Source organism: Oryzias latipes, chromosome 2 (genome assembly GCF_053564925.1).
Source record: "Oryzias latipes strain Hd-rR chromosome 2, Olatipes_Hd-rR_3.1".
In the NCBI taxonomy this organism is placed as follows: Eukaryota; Metazoa; Chordata; class Actinopteri; order Beloniformes; family Adrianichthyidae; genus Oryzias; species Oryzias latipes.
The window spans coordinates 7,476,968-7,493,121 of record NC_136238.1 but is presented as its reverse complement, the minus strand read 5'-3'; the positions used below and the strand labels follow the sequence as shown (position 1 = coordinate 7,493,121).

Below are 16,154 nucleotides of genomic sequence, written 5' to 3'. Positions count from 1 at the left end.
CGAGTCTGAAGCGTCGACCTCCACCACGAATTGCTTGGATACGTCGGGTTGGATGAGGATAGGGGCTGAGACAAACAGAGTCTTTAGGCGCTTGAAGGCGGCATCTGCAGCAGAGTTCCAAACGAAGGGGCGATGGATGGAAGTGAGTTGCGTGAGAGGGGCGGCAATACTGCTGTAATTACGTATGAAACGACGATAAAAGTTGGAAAACCCCAGGAATTGTTGGAGCTTTTTGCGAGATTGTGGTGTCTCCCACTGAACGACCGCCTCGATCTTAGAAGGGTCAGGACGGATATTGCCTGCTTCGATTATATAACCTAAGAAAGGGACGGAGGGCACATGAAACGCACATTTCTCAGCCTTGACAAACAACTGATTGGCGAGAAGCCGTTCGAGGACGAGACGAACATGATGTTCGTGTTGCGTTTCGTTGGAGGAAAAAAACAGAATGTCGTCAAGATACACGAAGACGAAGCGATTCAGAAAGTCTCTGAGAACATCGTTCACCAAACGTTGGAACACAGCGGTGGCGTTGGTAAGCCCAAATGGCATCACTAGATATTCGAAATGGCCCAACGGGGTGTTGAAAGCCGTTTTCCACTCGTCACCTTCGCGCATGCGTACTAGGTGGTAAGCGTTCCTGAGATCTAGCTTCGAAAAGATTTTGGCGTGTTGGACGGAGTTGAAAACGGATTCTAATAGGGGAAGGGAGTATTTATCCTGATTCAATTCAATTCTTGAAAATCAATGCATGGTCGCAACGTCTTATCCTTCTTCTCCACAAAGAAAAACCCGGCAGCGACTGGAGAAGAGGAAGGACGTATATGACCCAGGGAAAGAGCCTCCTGAATATAGGCCTCCATGGAGCTCTTTTCAGGACCGTAAAGATTGTACAGTTTACTCTTAGGAAGAGGTGCTCCATTTAGCAACTCGATGGCGCAGTCGTACGGTCGATGTGATGGTAAGGCACTAGCCCTAGATTTACTGAAGACGGAACGCAGGTCATGATAGCAGGAGGGTATATTAGTCAGATCGATTTATTTATCGGATCCTGAGTCAGGTAATATGGTGTGGGGAACAGCAGACTGCAGGCAATTAGCCATACAGAAAGTGCTCCAGTTGGAAATGCGGGACGAACCCCAATCTAAACAGGGATTGTGCTTTGGAGCCAAGAAAACCCGAAAATTAAAGGCGTCTGCGGACATTGAGTGATAAAAAAGTGATGGTACTCCCGGCGGTTACCGGAGGTAATAACGAGAACCGGACCGGTGCGTTTGGTGATGCGTGAAAGTTGTTTACCCCCCAGACCTGCAGCATTTACAGCGTTGTCGAGGACTTCAATAGGGAGAGAGAGTTCATGAACGAGACTTTGATCCATTAAACTATGTTCGGCCCCAGAGTCAATAAGAGCCTTAGATTCCAAAATTTTGCTCCGATTACAGACTTTGACAGGAACATACAGAAACTTGGGAAATTGAGAAGTTTCAGAATTATCCCCCCGTGGCCTGTCACTTAACGGGGGGTTCAGGAGTTTAAACGAACAGCGCATTGTGAGACCTGATGACCCGCCTGCCCGCAGTAAAAACATAATCCCTCATCACGACGCTTTTTTCTCTCCTCTAGAGAGAGCTTCGAGTGACCAATTTGCATGGGTTCTTCTGGTTTAACAGGAAGCGAAGCTGGGTTAGCTGGAGCCGCCAGAGGTAAGTGGCGAACGGGATTGACAAAGGATGGTGGAGGCTTACTTTTCTGCTCAGCTTGGCGTTCCCGAAGGCGGATGTCCGACCTCAGGGCGGCCGTGACGAGTTCTTCGAAAGTGTCCGCTTCTGGCTGGGTGCAAAGATGATCCTTAATGCGCTCATTCAAGGACTGGTAAAAAATTCCCTTGAGCGCGGGATCCGGCCATCCAGCCTCGACAGCAAAAATCCGAAAGTCTATGAGGTGTTCGCTTACCGGGCGGTTGCCTTGTTTGAGACTTAGCAACCGCCGGGTGGCTTCTTCCTGCTTTCGAGGTTGGTCGAAGACGAGGCGGAATTCTCCCAGGAAGCGTTCGAAAGGGAGATGCGTGATGGAATGGGAGGCCAGGAAAGCTTGAGCCCATTGCAGCGCCTTACTGCGGAGAGAGTTTACGATTAGTGAGATGCGAGCGTGTGGCTTGATAATACCTGGGGGCTTGTTGGAAAATCAGGTCACATTGCAGTAGGAACCCTCCACAGGCAGAAACATCCCCGAAAAAAGGTTCCGGCTGTAGTCGAACGTTTTCCGGGGGAAAAGGGGAAGCGGAAGTGGCATTGTTGCCGGAAACAGCGGAGGAAGCTCCGGGGGCGAGATTAGTAGCTTGGCCGGTCAGTTCCATTAGAGATTGCGTTATGCCGTCGAGACGGCGAAATAATTCCTGCTGGGCAGAAGACATTTGCGTCAGAGCGTCAGCTTGGCGATTCAACAGGTTACCTTGGAAAGCAATGGCGTGACGAAGTCCTTCCGGGTCAGCTGGGTCAGGCGTTTGGCCAGTTCGTTCTGTCATGATTCGGACGTGAGTTCAGAATGACCCAGATTCTGGAACCCGGAAGGAGGCTAGGACTCAACGGTAAGTTTCAAGAGATTTAATCAGAACCAGATCTTGACGGGTTTTTCCCTAGGAAGAGGGCGGTGGCAGGCTGGAGGAATCTTGAGGTTGAATTTCCTTGAGGGGGTACAGCGGCGTAGGCGAGGCTTGAACCAAGGCGAGGAGAGGTGGCTGGCTGGAGGTTTCTTGAGGCGGCGTAGGCGAGGCTTGAACCAAGACGAGAAGAGGCGGCTGGCTGGAGGTTTCTTGAGGCGGCGTGACAGCAGCGTAGGAGGACAGCGACCAGGTGAGGATCCAACAGGTTTATAGTCCATAGGAGGAACAACGAACTGCCACCGGCTGATGATCCTGGAGGAGCTTATGAAGGCAGGTGTAGATGAGGTAAGTGGATCCAGCTGGTCGCATGCAACACAGGAAGGAGGGGGGAGGAGGGAGTACCTGACAGGCCATGACAGCATAAACAGGTTTTTTTGGCAGTGAAATACAGTTTGGTACCATATTTGAGGCCACAAAGTGTGGACAACAAAACTGGATGAACATTTAAGGATTTAATGAAGTTATCAGTACAGCCATACTCTTTTATAAAACCTGTATGGTATTACATATTAGTGCACAGAACCGACAGTGGGTCGTTGGAGTTAGGCATTTACTGCAGACCGATGCTTAAAGGAGACCGGCTCTATTTATCACGACATCTGTACGAACCAGAGGTTTTTTGTAATCAAGTGTCAATAAAACGACTTCAAGATATACTGTATTATAGATTTAGTGTCAGAAGAAGAAAGAGAATCATCTTGATTCACTTGTTTGTGCTGAATTAGATGGTGCTGACGCAACATAGACGGAAAGGACGCAAAAGTAGCTAATGGGACAAATACAAGTTAGTACCTGGCAGCAGTTTTACAAAAAGTGAAGGTTTTAGTTTTAAATCATTTAATTTGATATTTCCGTTACAACGTTAAGCTAATTTGTATTGGAGTGGCAAACTTGTTTTTGTAGCGATCTCCCTGGTGGTTGCCTTAAGACATAATCTGGCTCCAGATATTTATGTTTTCAAACCTGCTTTAAATGCAAAGTCACTAAACCAGTTTTCAGAAGACTTATCCAAGTAAATATCTGTTCTCTTAAGACCCTCTTCTCAAGTCCGAGGTACACAAGCATATCCATCCGGGAGCCAAGCAGAGCCAACGTTCTTCATCAAAATCTCAGTCCAAAAGACATAACTCACGCTTAGGCAGCGGCAGGCAGAATAATTAGTCAGAACCAAGTCAAAAATCACAAACAAGAAGATCAGAAACAGAAGGCTGAAAGTCTCCAGTTAACAGTTAATAATCCGGCACAGTACGAGTAATAAACCAAAACTGTCCATGTGGAACAGAATGAGTGTAGAGAACAAAACTAGTGATGGGTACAACATCCTCATTACCAACAATAAAGCATTGCTTTTAAATATGAAATATATAATGTACAATCTCCAAAGATATACAACAACACTCCACAGTTACAGGAAGATGTGAATGTTGCATAAAATCATTTGAGCAAAGCTCTTTATTCTTCCTTGCTCAACTGATATGTCACTTTATAGATTACTTGAGGTTTTGGTTCTGATGTTTATCCGCTTCAGTAATAATTTTACTGACTTTTGTCCACAGAAGTGATAACAATCTTTTATTTTTATTAAATCCAGACGCAAAGTTGAAGTCAGCTCTGAGTTGTGAGTGATTTCATCATTTTAAAAACTAAATAAACTATTATTTTACAAAAAAACAGCTTTGAGGTTGTAAAATAAGATGTCTATTATATAAGCCATGAATAAAATCAAACTGAGCATCCATATGTTTTCTATTTAGAAGTTATTCCGTCATGCGTGGTTTTAAAAACTGTAGCGCCACATCTAATCTCTAACACTTAACAATTTGTAAAGACACTCCCACTTTGATTAGATTTCCTGCCACACAGGAAAATTGACTTTAAGATGGCGTTCCAAAGGAGGGGTTGTGAGGAAAAGGGTCAAAAGCAAAGTCAAGGTGAAGGTACATTTTAGCAAAAACACCAGCACACATGCAGGACACCAAGCGCCTTGCCCTGTCTGCTCATCATATGCTCTTGTTTTGTTCAAAAATGTGGGTCACAAAAACACATTCCAGTCTAGGAACATTTTGTGAAAGGCAGATGAGGGTGAAAGAGGGGAATGTTGGAGGAAAAACGGTAGGAAGGAAGAGGAGAGGCCGGGATTAATCAGTCATTAGGAAAGGAGAAGAAATGAGGGATGATCTAGGTCAGCCTTTCAAGCTGGAGCTTTCACTGTGAGGGATACTCCAGACCTTTTGAGATGCCCAGGTTCTAAATAAACCTCACATAGACCAGCAGATAACTTTGACGCATGAAATGTTTATCTGAATTTGTCTTCTTGGTGTTTAAATCAAGTTGAACAACGCAAGGTGTATTTTTCCAACTGCAACTTTCTGTTTTCTTCAACAAACATCTACTCTCTCCACCAAACTCTCCAAACAGATGATTATAGCTTTATCCAAAATTAGACACTCAGACATGTAGGGACAATTAACTGACATCAATACACTCACATAGAAATAGCATTAAATGTTCTTAATGATGGAAATATTTCCCACTTCTGTCATTACAACCATTTATCTCTCATTTTTCCTCATCTTCCCTTTTCCTGCATCAGTTATAACTGCCGGCTGTAACGATCTGTTTACTAAAAAAGATACTTTAATAATTTAGTGTTACTCTATGAACTTCGACAGTTACATTTGTGAGCTTCTAAAGTACACATTTCACCTGATAAATCAATAATGAGTGGATGATCGACATACAATAAATAAATAAAGACAGTGAAATCCAATCCAAAGCACTAAGCCAATAAACAATGAGTCATCTGCAAACATTAGCAAGATAAAAGCCGTCCAGACAAATTCAACGTTTTAGACTGTGAAGCAAAAAGTTTACACAGTGAAGTTCTAAAATGTTTGTTTGAACAGTGAAGTGGTGATTCAACATCCTGTAACAATGTTACAAAAATACAGAGCACTCTGTAACCCTGTCAGTAAACACAACTAAAGTTTATTGTCTTTTCTGACCTGGAACCTATTTTCTGTGGTATACTGTGCTATTTTGGTTTCATCTTATCAAAGGCCATTCTCCCAATCCTCTTCTGCATCATCCAAATGCTCTCTGACAAACTTTAGACGAGTGTCTTTAATATACAAAACGAGTTCAAACAGGAGCCATTAATACAGGTAACGAGTGGAGGACAGAGGATCCTCTCACAGAAGAAGTTACAGATCTGTGAGAGCCAAAAATCTTGCTTGTTTGTAGGAGACCAAATTGTTCCCACCATAATTTGCAAATAAATTATTTCAAAGTCAGACAATGTGATTTTCTGGATTTTTCCACACATAAGGGGGAAAACATTTTGAAAATAAAGTGCAAGTCTGTTTTTGGCGTTTTACTCTAAAGTAAATAGGCACTGATGCAATCGTTTGACAAGCCACCTTGTGGTTACCTGGTGAAGTGCTCTGGCTTCACTTTCTGTTCCAAATTGGAGTCAAGTAGACAGTGGGCCTGTTCCTCTCTGGTTGCCTCTTGGGTGAACCCTATAAAAGACAGAGGAGTTTCTCTGAGTGGATGACTCGTTCTCCTGGAATGACTAAATATTGTAAACAGAGCTCTGGAGTTGTTGCCTTAAAGCAGTGTTTTCAAACCCAAATACACAGTGGGCCAAAAATAAAACATAAAAAACTGTCAAAGCCAAGATCCAAAGCTTTCAATAGTAACTTCTGATAAAAAAATATAAGTTCACACTGACCAAAAACACGCAAAATAGTGATAAAAAAAATGAAGTGTCTGCAGCAGCAAGAAAAACAGTAATAAAATTATTATGGCTGAAGGTTGCCACTTTGAAGCCCAGTATATGACCTTTGAAAATGGAACTGAGAACCCTTTTAAGAGAACAACTTTAAACGTTAAATACAAGAGAAAATCAGCTGCTTTTTTTTCTAAAGCTCTTTCTACAGCTTTTCTGGTTTCATTTTAACTCACAACATTTTTCTTAAGACCAAGAAAAGCCAAAATCTAGTTTCCGTTAGATAAATCAAAACATTTTGTAATAAACCTACATTAAGGCTCAGTTTACTGCTCACTTGTCTTAGATACTTGTTGTCTCATCTCAGATGTACAGTATGTAGGGCTGGGTGATATAGAGTCTTTTTACATCATGATATAGTCAGGCGATAATATATATCATGATATAATCCAAATAACTAAATTTGAACACTCTGTTCAAAAGGGAAATGTGTAATCATCAGCAAGTTGTTTAGATTTTAAATATTTATTTCTTATCATCCTTTAAACATAACAGATTTACTGAAGGAACATGATTAAAGCAAAAGATTTCAAGTTTTACAGGAGAACATAAATAAAACAGAATGCTAAACTGTTTGATCTTTTCCATTTAAATGTTTTCAAGTTTTACAGAACAAACATTAAATCGACCAACATTTTTGTCAACATCCTGTGAATAAGCCAGGAACAAAAAGCAAATTGTCAGAATTTCTTTTCAAAGAGAACAAGAACACATTTAATTTGGCCTCCAGGTGATCATATTTCATATTAAATCCCAAGAAAAACAGCCTGATAACAGTTCATGTTTTGAATTATTGTTCTTCTATATCATTAACATTAAAGCTACAGCTCTCTGACGAGGGAGGGGGGCAGGAGGATTAAGCAAATCTAACAGATCACAGTTTTTGGTGTAACTCATCGTTTTTAATGTCCCATGAATTCATTTTGTTAGATTTATCTGCCACCTCTTAAAGGGCGGCCCATGAAAATACTGCCCAACTTTAAAGCAATCCTTCCTTACATTTAGGTGACAGACGGAACAGCTCGTTAGCATCATAGCATTAGCGTCTAACAACAGCGCTGTGTCCAACTCAACACTTTTTACCAAAAGGAGGGCAAATTAACATGACTAGTTTTATGCAAACATTTACCCGCCAAGTGGCAACTAACTTGAGTTTAACATATAAGCCTTAAAAACTTCCTTTACCCTGTATCTTTGTAACATCTTTAAAAAGCTTTAAAAACCTATCAAGTAAAAAAATAATAAACACAAGAAGTACTAAAGTCGTTAGTGTTCTAGACACAAGGGTGTTGACTCAACATCTAAACATTAAGTGGTGTTCTTGTCGTTCTGACGGGAAACCCCCTGCTGCTGGGTTTGAATTGAACATAATGAATGAAAGTGAGTACAGTTTTGGGTCACAGTGTCAACTGCTCGTGTTGGTGTGTGTGCTGGATTCCGTTGGACTCTGCTTTCATTGCTGCAGCTGTTCAGATACTCTGCAAGGCCAAAGGATGACACTGAGTGCAGCTGATAGTCATAACAGCTGACGCCAGATACGCACTGAGCCTGCGGAACGGGAGCTGTTGTTTGCACCTCAGATAAGCTCTGTCACCTGTTATGTCAAGCTTTGGGAGCTCGCTTTAATCAGTTACTATGATAATTGTTTATCTGAGATTACCCCGAAAGGTTCACTGCGGACTGGTTGATGCCCTGCTGCTGGGCTGCAGACTGCCACAGGGATCTGACCCACTTCCCTGTTCTTTTATAGCGTTCACAATGATTTATCTGTTTGGATAGAGCTCGTGGTGTGCTGACTTTTATAGTTGGGTGTGTGTCAGTGTGTCAGTGTGTCAGAGGCCATGAGTGACACAGTTTGCCATCGGCTTTGGCCACTTCCTGTCATCAATCCAGGCTCCACCTCTCTTAGACAGCGTGTTGACAGACCAAACAAAGTCGTCTCTTTATTGGCGTACATGCGTACTGTACTGAATGCCAGCTACAATACGCTCTCAAGAGAGGTTGACCTACAACCCCTGGGTTGTTGACTGTGAGACCCAGACACAAAACAACAGAGAGTTCTATTTTTGCTTTAACCCCTGGGTTAAAGCAGGTCAATAGATTTTGCACACTTTTCAGGAAACTACTTCAAATCAACTGAAGATTCCTTACATGCTTTTGTATCTTGATGACATTTATAGAAGTCTACAAATACTTGAGTTGACACAGCTGAACATTTGTGGCTCTCAACTCCAGATGAACTGCAGAGAGCTGGATTTTAAGCCAGAAACCAGATAAGATTTGTCCGTTAGTAAAGACTCCAAATCTCTGAAAGACAACCCCCCCCCTTCTCCACTGACCATAAATTTAAGATTTAAGGTTAAATATTGACAAATTTGGTCAACTGGGATTGGGTTCATTCAAGCAGAGACTGTAAAGATGAAGATTTTGCCAAATAAATTCCAGAATAATGGGTTATATGGAGGGATAAGTTGCTGTAATTTATTAATAAAAACAGGCCCATCAGGAATTCAGATGGTTGCGATTAGTTACTCTGTCAGTCATCTATGGAGTGTTATTAGGGTGGGACCACAAGCCTGGAGGCTGTGCAGCATCAGAAGCTATTAAAGGACTGATGATGAAAACCAGAGAGTGACCTCTGAACAGGGAGGAAAGAAAAGCAGCAAAGGAACTGCGGATCCTGAATAATGTTGCTTATAGAGGGATTAAAAACAGGCCAAACTATGGGTTAACAAAAAAGAAACTATTCAAATACTAGGTTTAAATGGCGTCCCAAATCAATGATGTTTTTTAAATATCTCAGCATGCCATCATATGTGTTTCAACACCACAGACAAATCAAATCAAACTTGAACCATGTCAGAGGATGGCTAATTGTTGAGATGTAAGTTCAGAGTTCATTCTTCAACGGTGGAGGTGAAGTCATGGTTGCTTGAAGGATGAGGACATGAGAACAGCTGCAGCCGCTGACCTCGTCCTCTGGCCCTCGCTGTTGCAGCAGAACTTACACAACCCCCGGTCTGGTCTGGCGCCCACCGCTTACATGACCACATGCTAATGCAATGAAAAAGGACAGGAATCCTAGTGTGTGTGATTGTCGACGGGAATTGGAGCACGCAATCCTCACGAAGAGGAGGCTGCGATGGGGAAAACCAATGTAAACCACCTTCTGTGGACCGCAAACTATCAAAGTCATTCAGCCGTCTTTTATCGTTCTGTTCAACGCGACAAGTCTAACTCATTGTGGACACGCTAAGGATGAAAAGCTCTTTCTCTGTAGCTGTGCATCCCACATCTTAACCCTGTCTGCTGTCGCTGTAAAAGGCGATGTCAGCATCTTGGGAGACATAAACACACACAGGAAAATACCAGATTGTCTCCAGATGTCTAATTGGAGAGAGACATAATAAGAATGGAGAGGAGGAGAGCCACAGAGAACAGACGAGTAAGAGGATGGATTTAGATTCTTATCCAGATAATTTAGTTGAGGAAATATTCTGGGGGGATGTCATTTAGGGTTATTTTAGGGTTGAGTACAAAACGTTTCTTCAAAGTTTTGATTTCTGTTTATCTGGTTAATAAAGGTTTGTGCATTTAAATTAAGAATAACACGATGAGACACTAGTTAATACAGTGTTCCATTTATTGACTGTATATAGGGCTGGGCGATAAAACGATAATTAAATCTATCACGACAAAGCTTTTTCTCAGAAGAAGAATGAGTATATCATGATAGACTTTCAAAATAAACACTCACCAGTTGTGAGCATTTTTTCATCTTTGGCGAGTAAAAGTAAGAGGGTTAGTCGCCGGATGGTGAGTAAATGTTTGCGTGAACTTTGTCATGTTAATTTTCTCTCCTTCTGGTGAATTTCTTTTGCTCACTCCTCCTCTACAGTCTGCACATGAGTGAAACAAACGCATGTGACACATGTTCAGTTTAAGGCAAGGAAACAGCAGAACATGCAACGATTTCTAACATATAGGATAGGATAAAGCTGCTTCACTCACATCAGCAATAGACAAATGCATTAAAAGTGTTGATTTGGAAACAGCGCTGTTGTTAGACGCTGATGCTAATGATGCTATGCTAACGAGCTGTTCTGTCTATCACCTACACGTGAACATGCTTACTCCTGATTAGCAAGCATGGTTGCCGTAGAAATGTTGACTCAAACCGACTTTGACCAATTACTGCTCACTGACGATTTCTGGTTCTGGAACCAGAAAGACATTTTCTACTGGTGACATCTCACTCATTGGTCCAGTTCTCTAATACAGTCAACGGTTCAGTTGCGATTCACCTTTCATGGTCTTGCGGTTGCGCCGATTTTTTTCAATTTTGTATGCTATGTTTTTTTGGATTTTGTTGGTATGAAGGAAGCTGCAGTAACGTATGGAAGTGTACTGCGTTCAACAATAAAAAAACAAGGGGGATCTTCGTTTTAATAGTTTTAATAACTGACTGATGCTTGAGAGTTGGGACAAAAGACTCTTAGAAAAACTGAATTTGTTCTATTTACTGTTCATACTGTTAAAAAAATATTGTTTTGATTTTCATGATAGACATGAGTTGTTTCGTTTATGTTGTTTTTGTTCTCCCTACTGACTTTATTCACAGACATTACAGACCAAAACACTAGTGAAGTTATAAATATTTGCCAGTAGGAACTGTTTATTTATTTATTTTGTCTTTGAGTCACTCCTGATGACAATATTGGACACAAAGCAGCAAAGTCTGTGGGTGACCTGCTGGACGCTCACGTTGTGGGTGTGGTCAACTTTGTCAACTTTGCTAACATTTTTTCTGATTTTTGCTGACAACAATTCCCGTCACCGATAGCGTGAGGTGGAACTTTAGCCACAATATAAATTCAAATCTCATGTTAAACTATTTTATTTTTTAATGTTTTTTGCATCCAAAAATAAAAGTAAAAACAATTAACTTTGCGCCCATCTGTGCTGTGAATATGTAGATGTGGGAGGGGCTGAATCACCAACTGCAGCTTGTTGCAAAGAGGAAATCAAGAATTGTGCATAGGGACCCGAGTCTATAGATCTGCAATAACCATAAGAAGTTATTCTATACTGTTGACAATAACATTTATGGGATGGGACATGGTGATGAAAGAACTACATTTTAAAAAACTAATCAGAAGTAATAAGAGTGGATTTCTTTGACTTTTTTTTTCAATTTGAAATGTAATCTCTTAATTTGATTTACCTCTGTTTGATTTGCTGGATAACCCTGTTCTACAAGTGGTTTCACTGTAAAGTGAACCACACACATTTGCAAGGGAAATAAGACTCCTTTCCTCAGTTGGATCCTAATCTGCATATTTAGTCAGGAAAAAAATGTTTAGACGAGCTTTCACACCTGCCTAAATGAAGCAGAATAACCAAGAAATAAACCTTGGCTGAGAGAAAGGACCAAAACTTTCTTTTCTTCCTTGAGGCTAGTCCAAAAAGAAATAACTGGAGCCAGATTTGTTCATTAAGAAGCCAAAAAGTTCACTCAAATAACAAACAACTTAAAAGAAAAAAGAAAAAATTCACGGACTGGTTCCAAGGCAGTTCTTTTCCACTGGGGCTAGATTCAGCATCCATCACAAACAGGAAACATAAATAGTCTTCACTGTTTAACTCTATATTTAAGATTAAAAGTACTCACAAAAAGTGAAATGGTCCTAACTCACTTATACATGAACCTCAACCTCCTGAATGGCTGTACTGGGTTCCAACAACTGTCAAGTCATTTGAACAACTTACTTGCACATTTTTAGAAAGTCTGAGGTTTGGTAATGTCGTACCCAAACATTCACTCTGCTGAATGACTGGCTTCACGATGACCAAAAGCAAAACTACTGAGTCAAATGAGCACACCTACCCCCAACTTTACAGTCCAAAATTTGATGCAACCCAAAAAGAGCAAAGTGCTGCAGTTCCACCAAAACTTCTTGGAGGCAGGTTTCTGAAACCAAAAAGTAAATCTGTGAACAGAGTAGTATCAAGGATCTTTTCTACTTTTTGTGAATCATTTTATTTTCTATTCCAGACAATTTTGGGCTCTATTTTACTACAACTTGAGTTTTTTGTTGCATACTAGACTGTACGGTGGTGTAGTGGTTGGCAATCTCCCCTCCTGGTGGGCCCCGGTTCAAAACTTGGGCTTAGATCCTTCTGTGGAGTTTCCATGTTCTCTTAGTGCAAGTGTGTTTTCTCCAGGCGATTAGGCCTCCTCCCACAGTCCAAAAATTTACTTTATCTAAGAGATGATCTTCTAAAACAATTGTCTCTTCGGTGTAAATGTGTGGTTGTGTACAGAGTAGCGACCTGTCCAGAGTGTACCCCACCTGCGCCCCAATGGTAGCTCGGACGGGCTTAACCAACCCCATGACCCTGAAAGGGGTTGATTGAGTTTAGAAAATGGGTGGATTTAACTTAAATGGATGGTAGCATGCTTAGTGAAAAGGCAGTTAGGTGGATGCATGGGAGTTGTGACGGACTGAATTCCAGTTAATGTGCCCTTCCCACGTAAGGCTTCATTTTTGTCTTGTATGTGAGGTCATTTCAGTTTTATATGTCTTATATGTTTTATATGTCAATGGAGAACACAGTCTGCCCATTTTTATACACATTAACTAAAACAAACAGCCCTGGTGTTAAGACACCTACAGGATCAACATTTTGTTGCTATTTTGACATCTTAAAGAGTTTTTCTACACCCCATGTGACCTAACAAAGATTTATTCAATCATTAATGCAACCTCTTCAACAGAAAAATCTGGAATGGTGTTCCCTGCCTTTGCACATCCTAATCCTATATATCCACAACCCCTTATAAAAAACTGCATTTATATTATGAGATAATTTCCCGCCTAGGGTCCATTTGTATAAAGGGATCTGTTAGGGTTACAAGCAGAGGGATGGGCTTGTTGTAAGTGTGGTTTGGCTGAGAAAGGCATGGGGGGCCCCTCAGATATAGAGAAATGAAAACATGAAACAGAGGAAGGGTGCCTTTATTCCTCGTTACTATAGTCAAATGTATCTGAGAAGGAATGCCAGCTGGCTAAAGGAAGCAGAAGCTCAGGTGTCATTCAGGGAGGGGCGACTTTTCACCACAGACCATTTGTTTTGGGTATCAGGTGGACTTTTTTTGGGGGGGGTTAACAAAAAGTATCTTTAATTGCTTTACACAATTCATATGCCAGCGCCTTGCCATATAGATTGTTTCTATTAAATTTTAAGTTTCTTTTGGTTGATTTGAACTTTATCTTTAACTCAAAAACTTACTGATACATGTCAATTCTTCTGAATAAAAAAGTCTTGGAGATCGCTGGGAGTGAAGCAGAAAGTGGAATGAAGTGAAGGAGAAACACTTTGCGAGTAGAAGATAGAGGTTTTCTGATAGGAAGATTGAAGAAACAGAAGCTGAGGACATATTTAAGTAGAACTTTTTGACTCTGACATAATCAGACCAAATAAAGCAAGCAGGAAGGAAGACAACCTGCCAGATGAACTTCATCTATGAACTTCATCTGGAAAACATCTGTTCCCCTCACTGACAGATGTGGTCCGACTAAGAGCCAGGGGAAAAAAAGACGAGGTGATGGAGAGAAAAACACCAGCATAAGTTTAAATTGCAATTATTTTAAGTTTCAATGGTGTATAAGCTACTTTTCTACAAGACTTTCTTATCTAAATGGTAAAGTTTCAGTCTATTTTTGGAATCCTCTTAAACTCAGGTGGTCTTCCAGTTTGTCTCAGAAATCCATCCAGCTATTCTTGACCTTTTTATCAACCGGGACCTTCTTTCAGAACCAACTCCTGGTGTGATTACAGACTTTTGGTGGAGTAGTCTGAACAAAAGACACTTTCAAATCTTAGCAACTGCATACTAAAGCTAAATGCAACTCAGAGAAAAAAATAATCCATCCCAACTACACCCAAGAGCCCAGTTGCTCACCTGGTTCAACTTCCAAACAACATTCAGATTTCCTAAAGTGATCCTGACCTGATGGTCAGGTGCTACTGTTCTGTAAGATTCCTCACGGAGGGGCAAATTGAGCTTGGACTTGTATAACCATTGTGTTTAGAAAATAAGAAGCTTTAATGGCAGGTTAGTTGGAAAGCATGTTGTTCACTGCCCGTCGAGCCCTTGAGTTTGACACCATTCTTTTAGGGTTTCCAACTTTTCTCATTAAAGACCCACTCAGGTGAAAATGGTGTTTCTGCTCCGCTCCATTCTGATGCATCCACTTACAGACAAATGGATTCATGAACGTCTTTGTTTCCTCGTCTGAGCTGGAATCTGGATGAAAACTGTACGGCTGGATAGCTCCAATGTTGCTCACTAATGTGTGGGGCTGTAAACTAACGGTAGAGTGTAAACAGAGGGATGATGGGAAATAGGGGCAGGCTTACTCTCCGCTAAAATTCCCGCTCACAACTCAGAGGTCAATTTCTAATGAACTCCTGCAGAGAATATGTCCTGGAAAATGACAATTTTTTAATTGAAGCTAACAACGGCATGATCATCATTAAATGACCATTGGGAACGCTTTGAAAATAGATTTAAAGATGATCGGAGAGGGACTTGAAGTTTAAGTCCACTATAGAACCAATTGAGAACAGAGGAAGAGCTCTCGTCCATCTGTGCTTTGATAGAAAAAATAATCAAATTGAGTAATCTGTGGTGGCTGCTGCTTGCCCATCACCATCACTAAAAGGGGAACCATACATTGAGGGAGCACGGTCTGGAATTGTCGTCTATCCAAAATTTACTTCCCAGAAGACAAAATACGAACCACATGTCAGGTTTTTTTCTTCTAAGAAGCTACTCAGTGGAAAATATTTGGAAAGAACCTCCATTTTTCACTGTCATCAGTGCGTTGAGCAAAGTTAACATGTCTTTACAGTATTTAATTACCATGTTGAGGCTGTTGACTTAAAGCATTTCAGTGAAACATCAGCTGTAGCGTGACTCCTAATGAATTCACTCACATGTTTCATGCTCAAAGCTCTGCTAAGTCATTTAAAGGTAATAACGTTGACTGACATATTTTTGTTACCGCTCACTTTCTCCAAACCGTCTTGGTTTACATGATGTCGATGTAAGTCAGGCTGCGTGTTTATTTGAGGTCAAACGCTCAAATGAAGTTACAAATGATCTGGATGATGGAGTTTAGGAGCTGTGATGCGTTTCCTTCAACGTCCTGAGACAACGGCTCAGGACTCCTGCTCCGGGTCTCTTGTGGAAACATCAAACGCGATGTGGGAGTTTTGATGTTGGCTTGCTGTGTGTGAAAGAGGAAGCCGCTCCTGTCACCGGGGCTAAAGAGTAATGTGTGTGTGGTGTGCGAAGAAGGATCTCTCTGGCTTCGTCTGAAAGGAACATTCAGACGGCGGGGGGGGGGGGGGGGGGGGGGGGACACTCCCTTCCAAGCTTTCCGCTTCCTCGCTCCACACCCTCCAGGCCTCCACCCAGACCTCACTGGCTCCGTCACCCATGGATGGGCAGGTCTTCCAGGGCAAAGTTTGATTGTCCCCCTGAGTCTATTCCGTCATTCCACTTTAGGTAACGTTGTTTGCATGTGAGGCTCTGGCTCTTCATAAAAAGGAAACGTCTTCTTTTACCAAACGTATTGTTCAGCCCCACATTCAGGCAAAACTGTTTCCTTTAAAACAAACTGGTGTGTGCAT

At 41.5% G+C, this 16,154-nt stretch overlaps 1 long non-coding RNA gene across 1 annotated transcript in view; it reads right to left on the bottom strand.

The window, feature by feature from the left end:
• Positions 1 to 16,154, bottom strand: part of LOC111949229 (uncharacterized) — a 170,050-nt gene that overhangs the window by 104,967 nt on the left and 48,929 nt on the right. Inside the window, exon 6 of the long non-coding RNA XR_002875247.2 lies at positions 6,093 to 6,183. This is a non-coding gene — a long non-coding RNA (uncharacterized LOC111949229). The remainder of the gene's footprint in view (positions 1 to 6,092; positions 6,184 to 16,154) is intronic.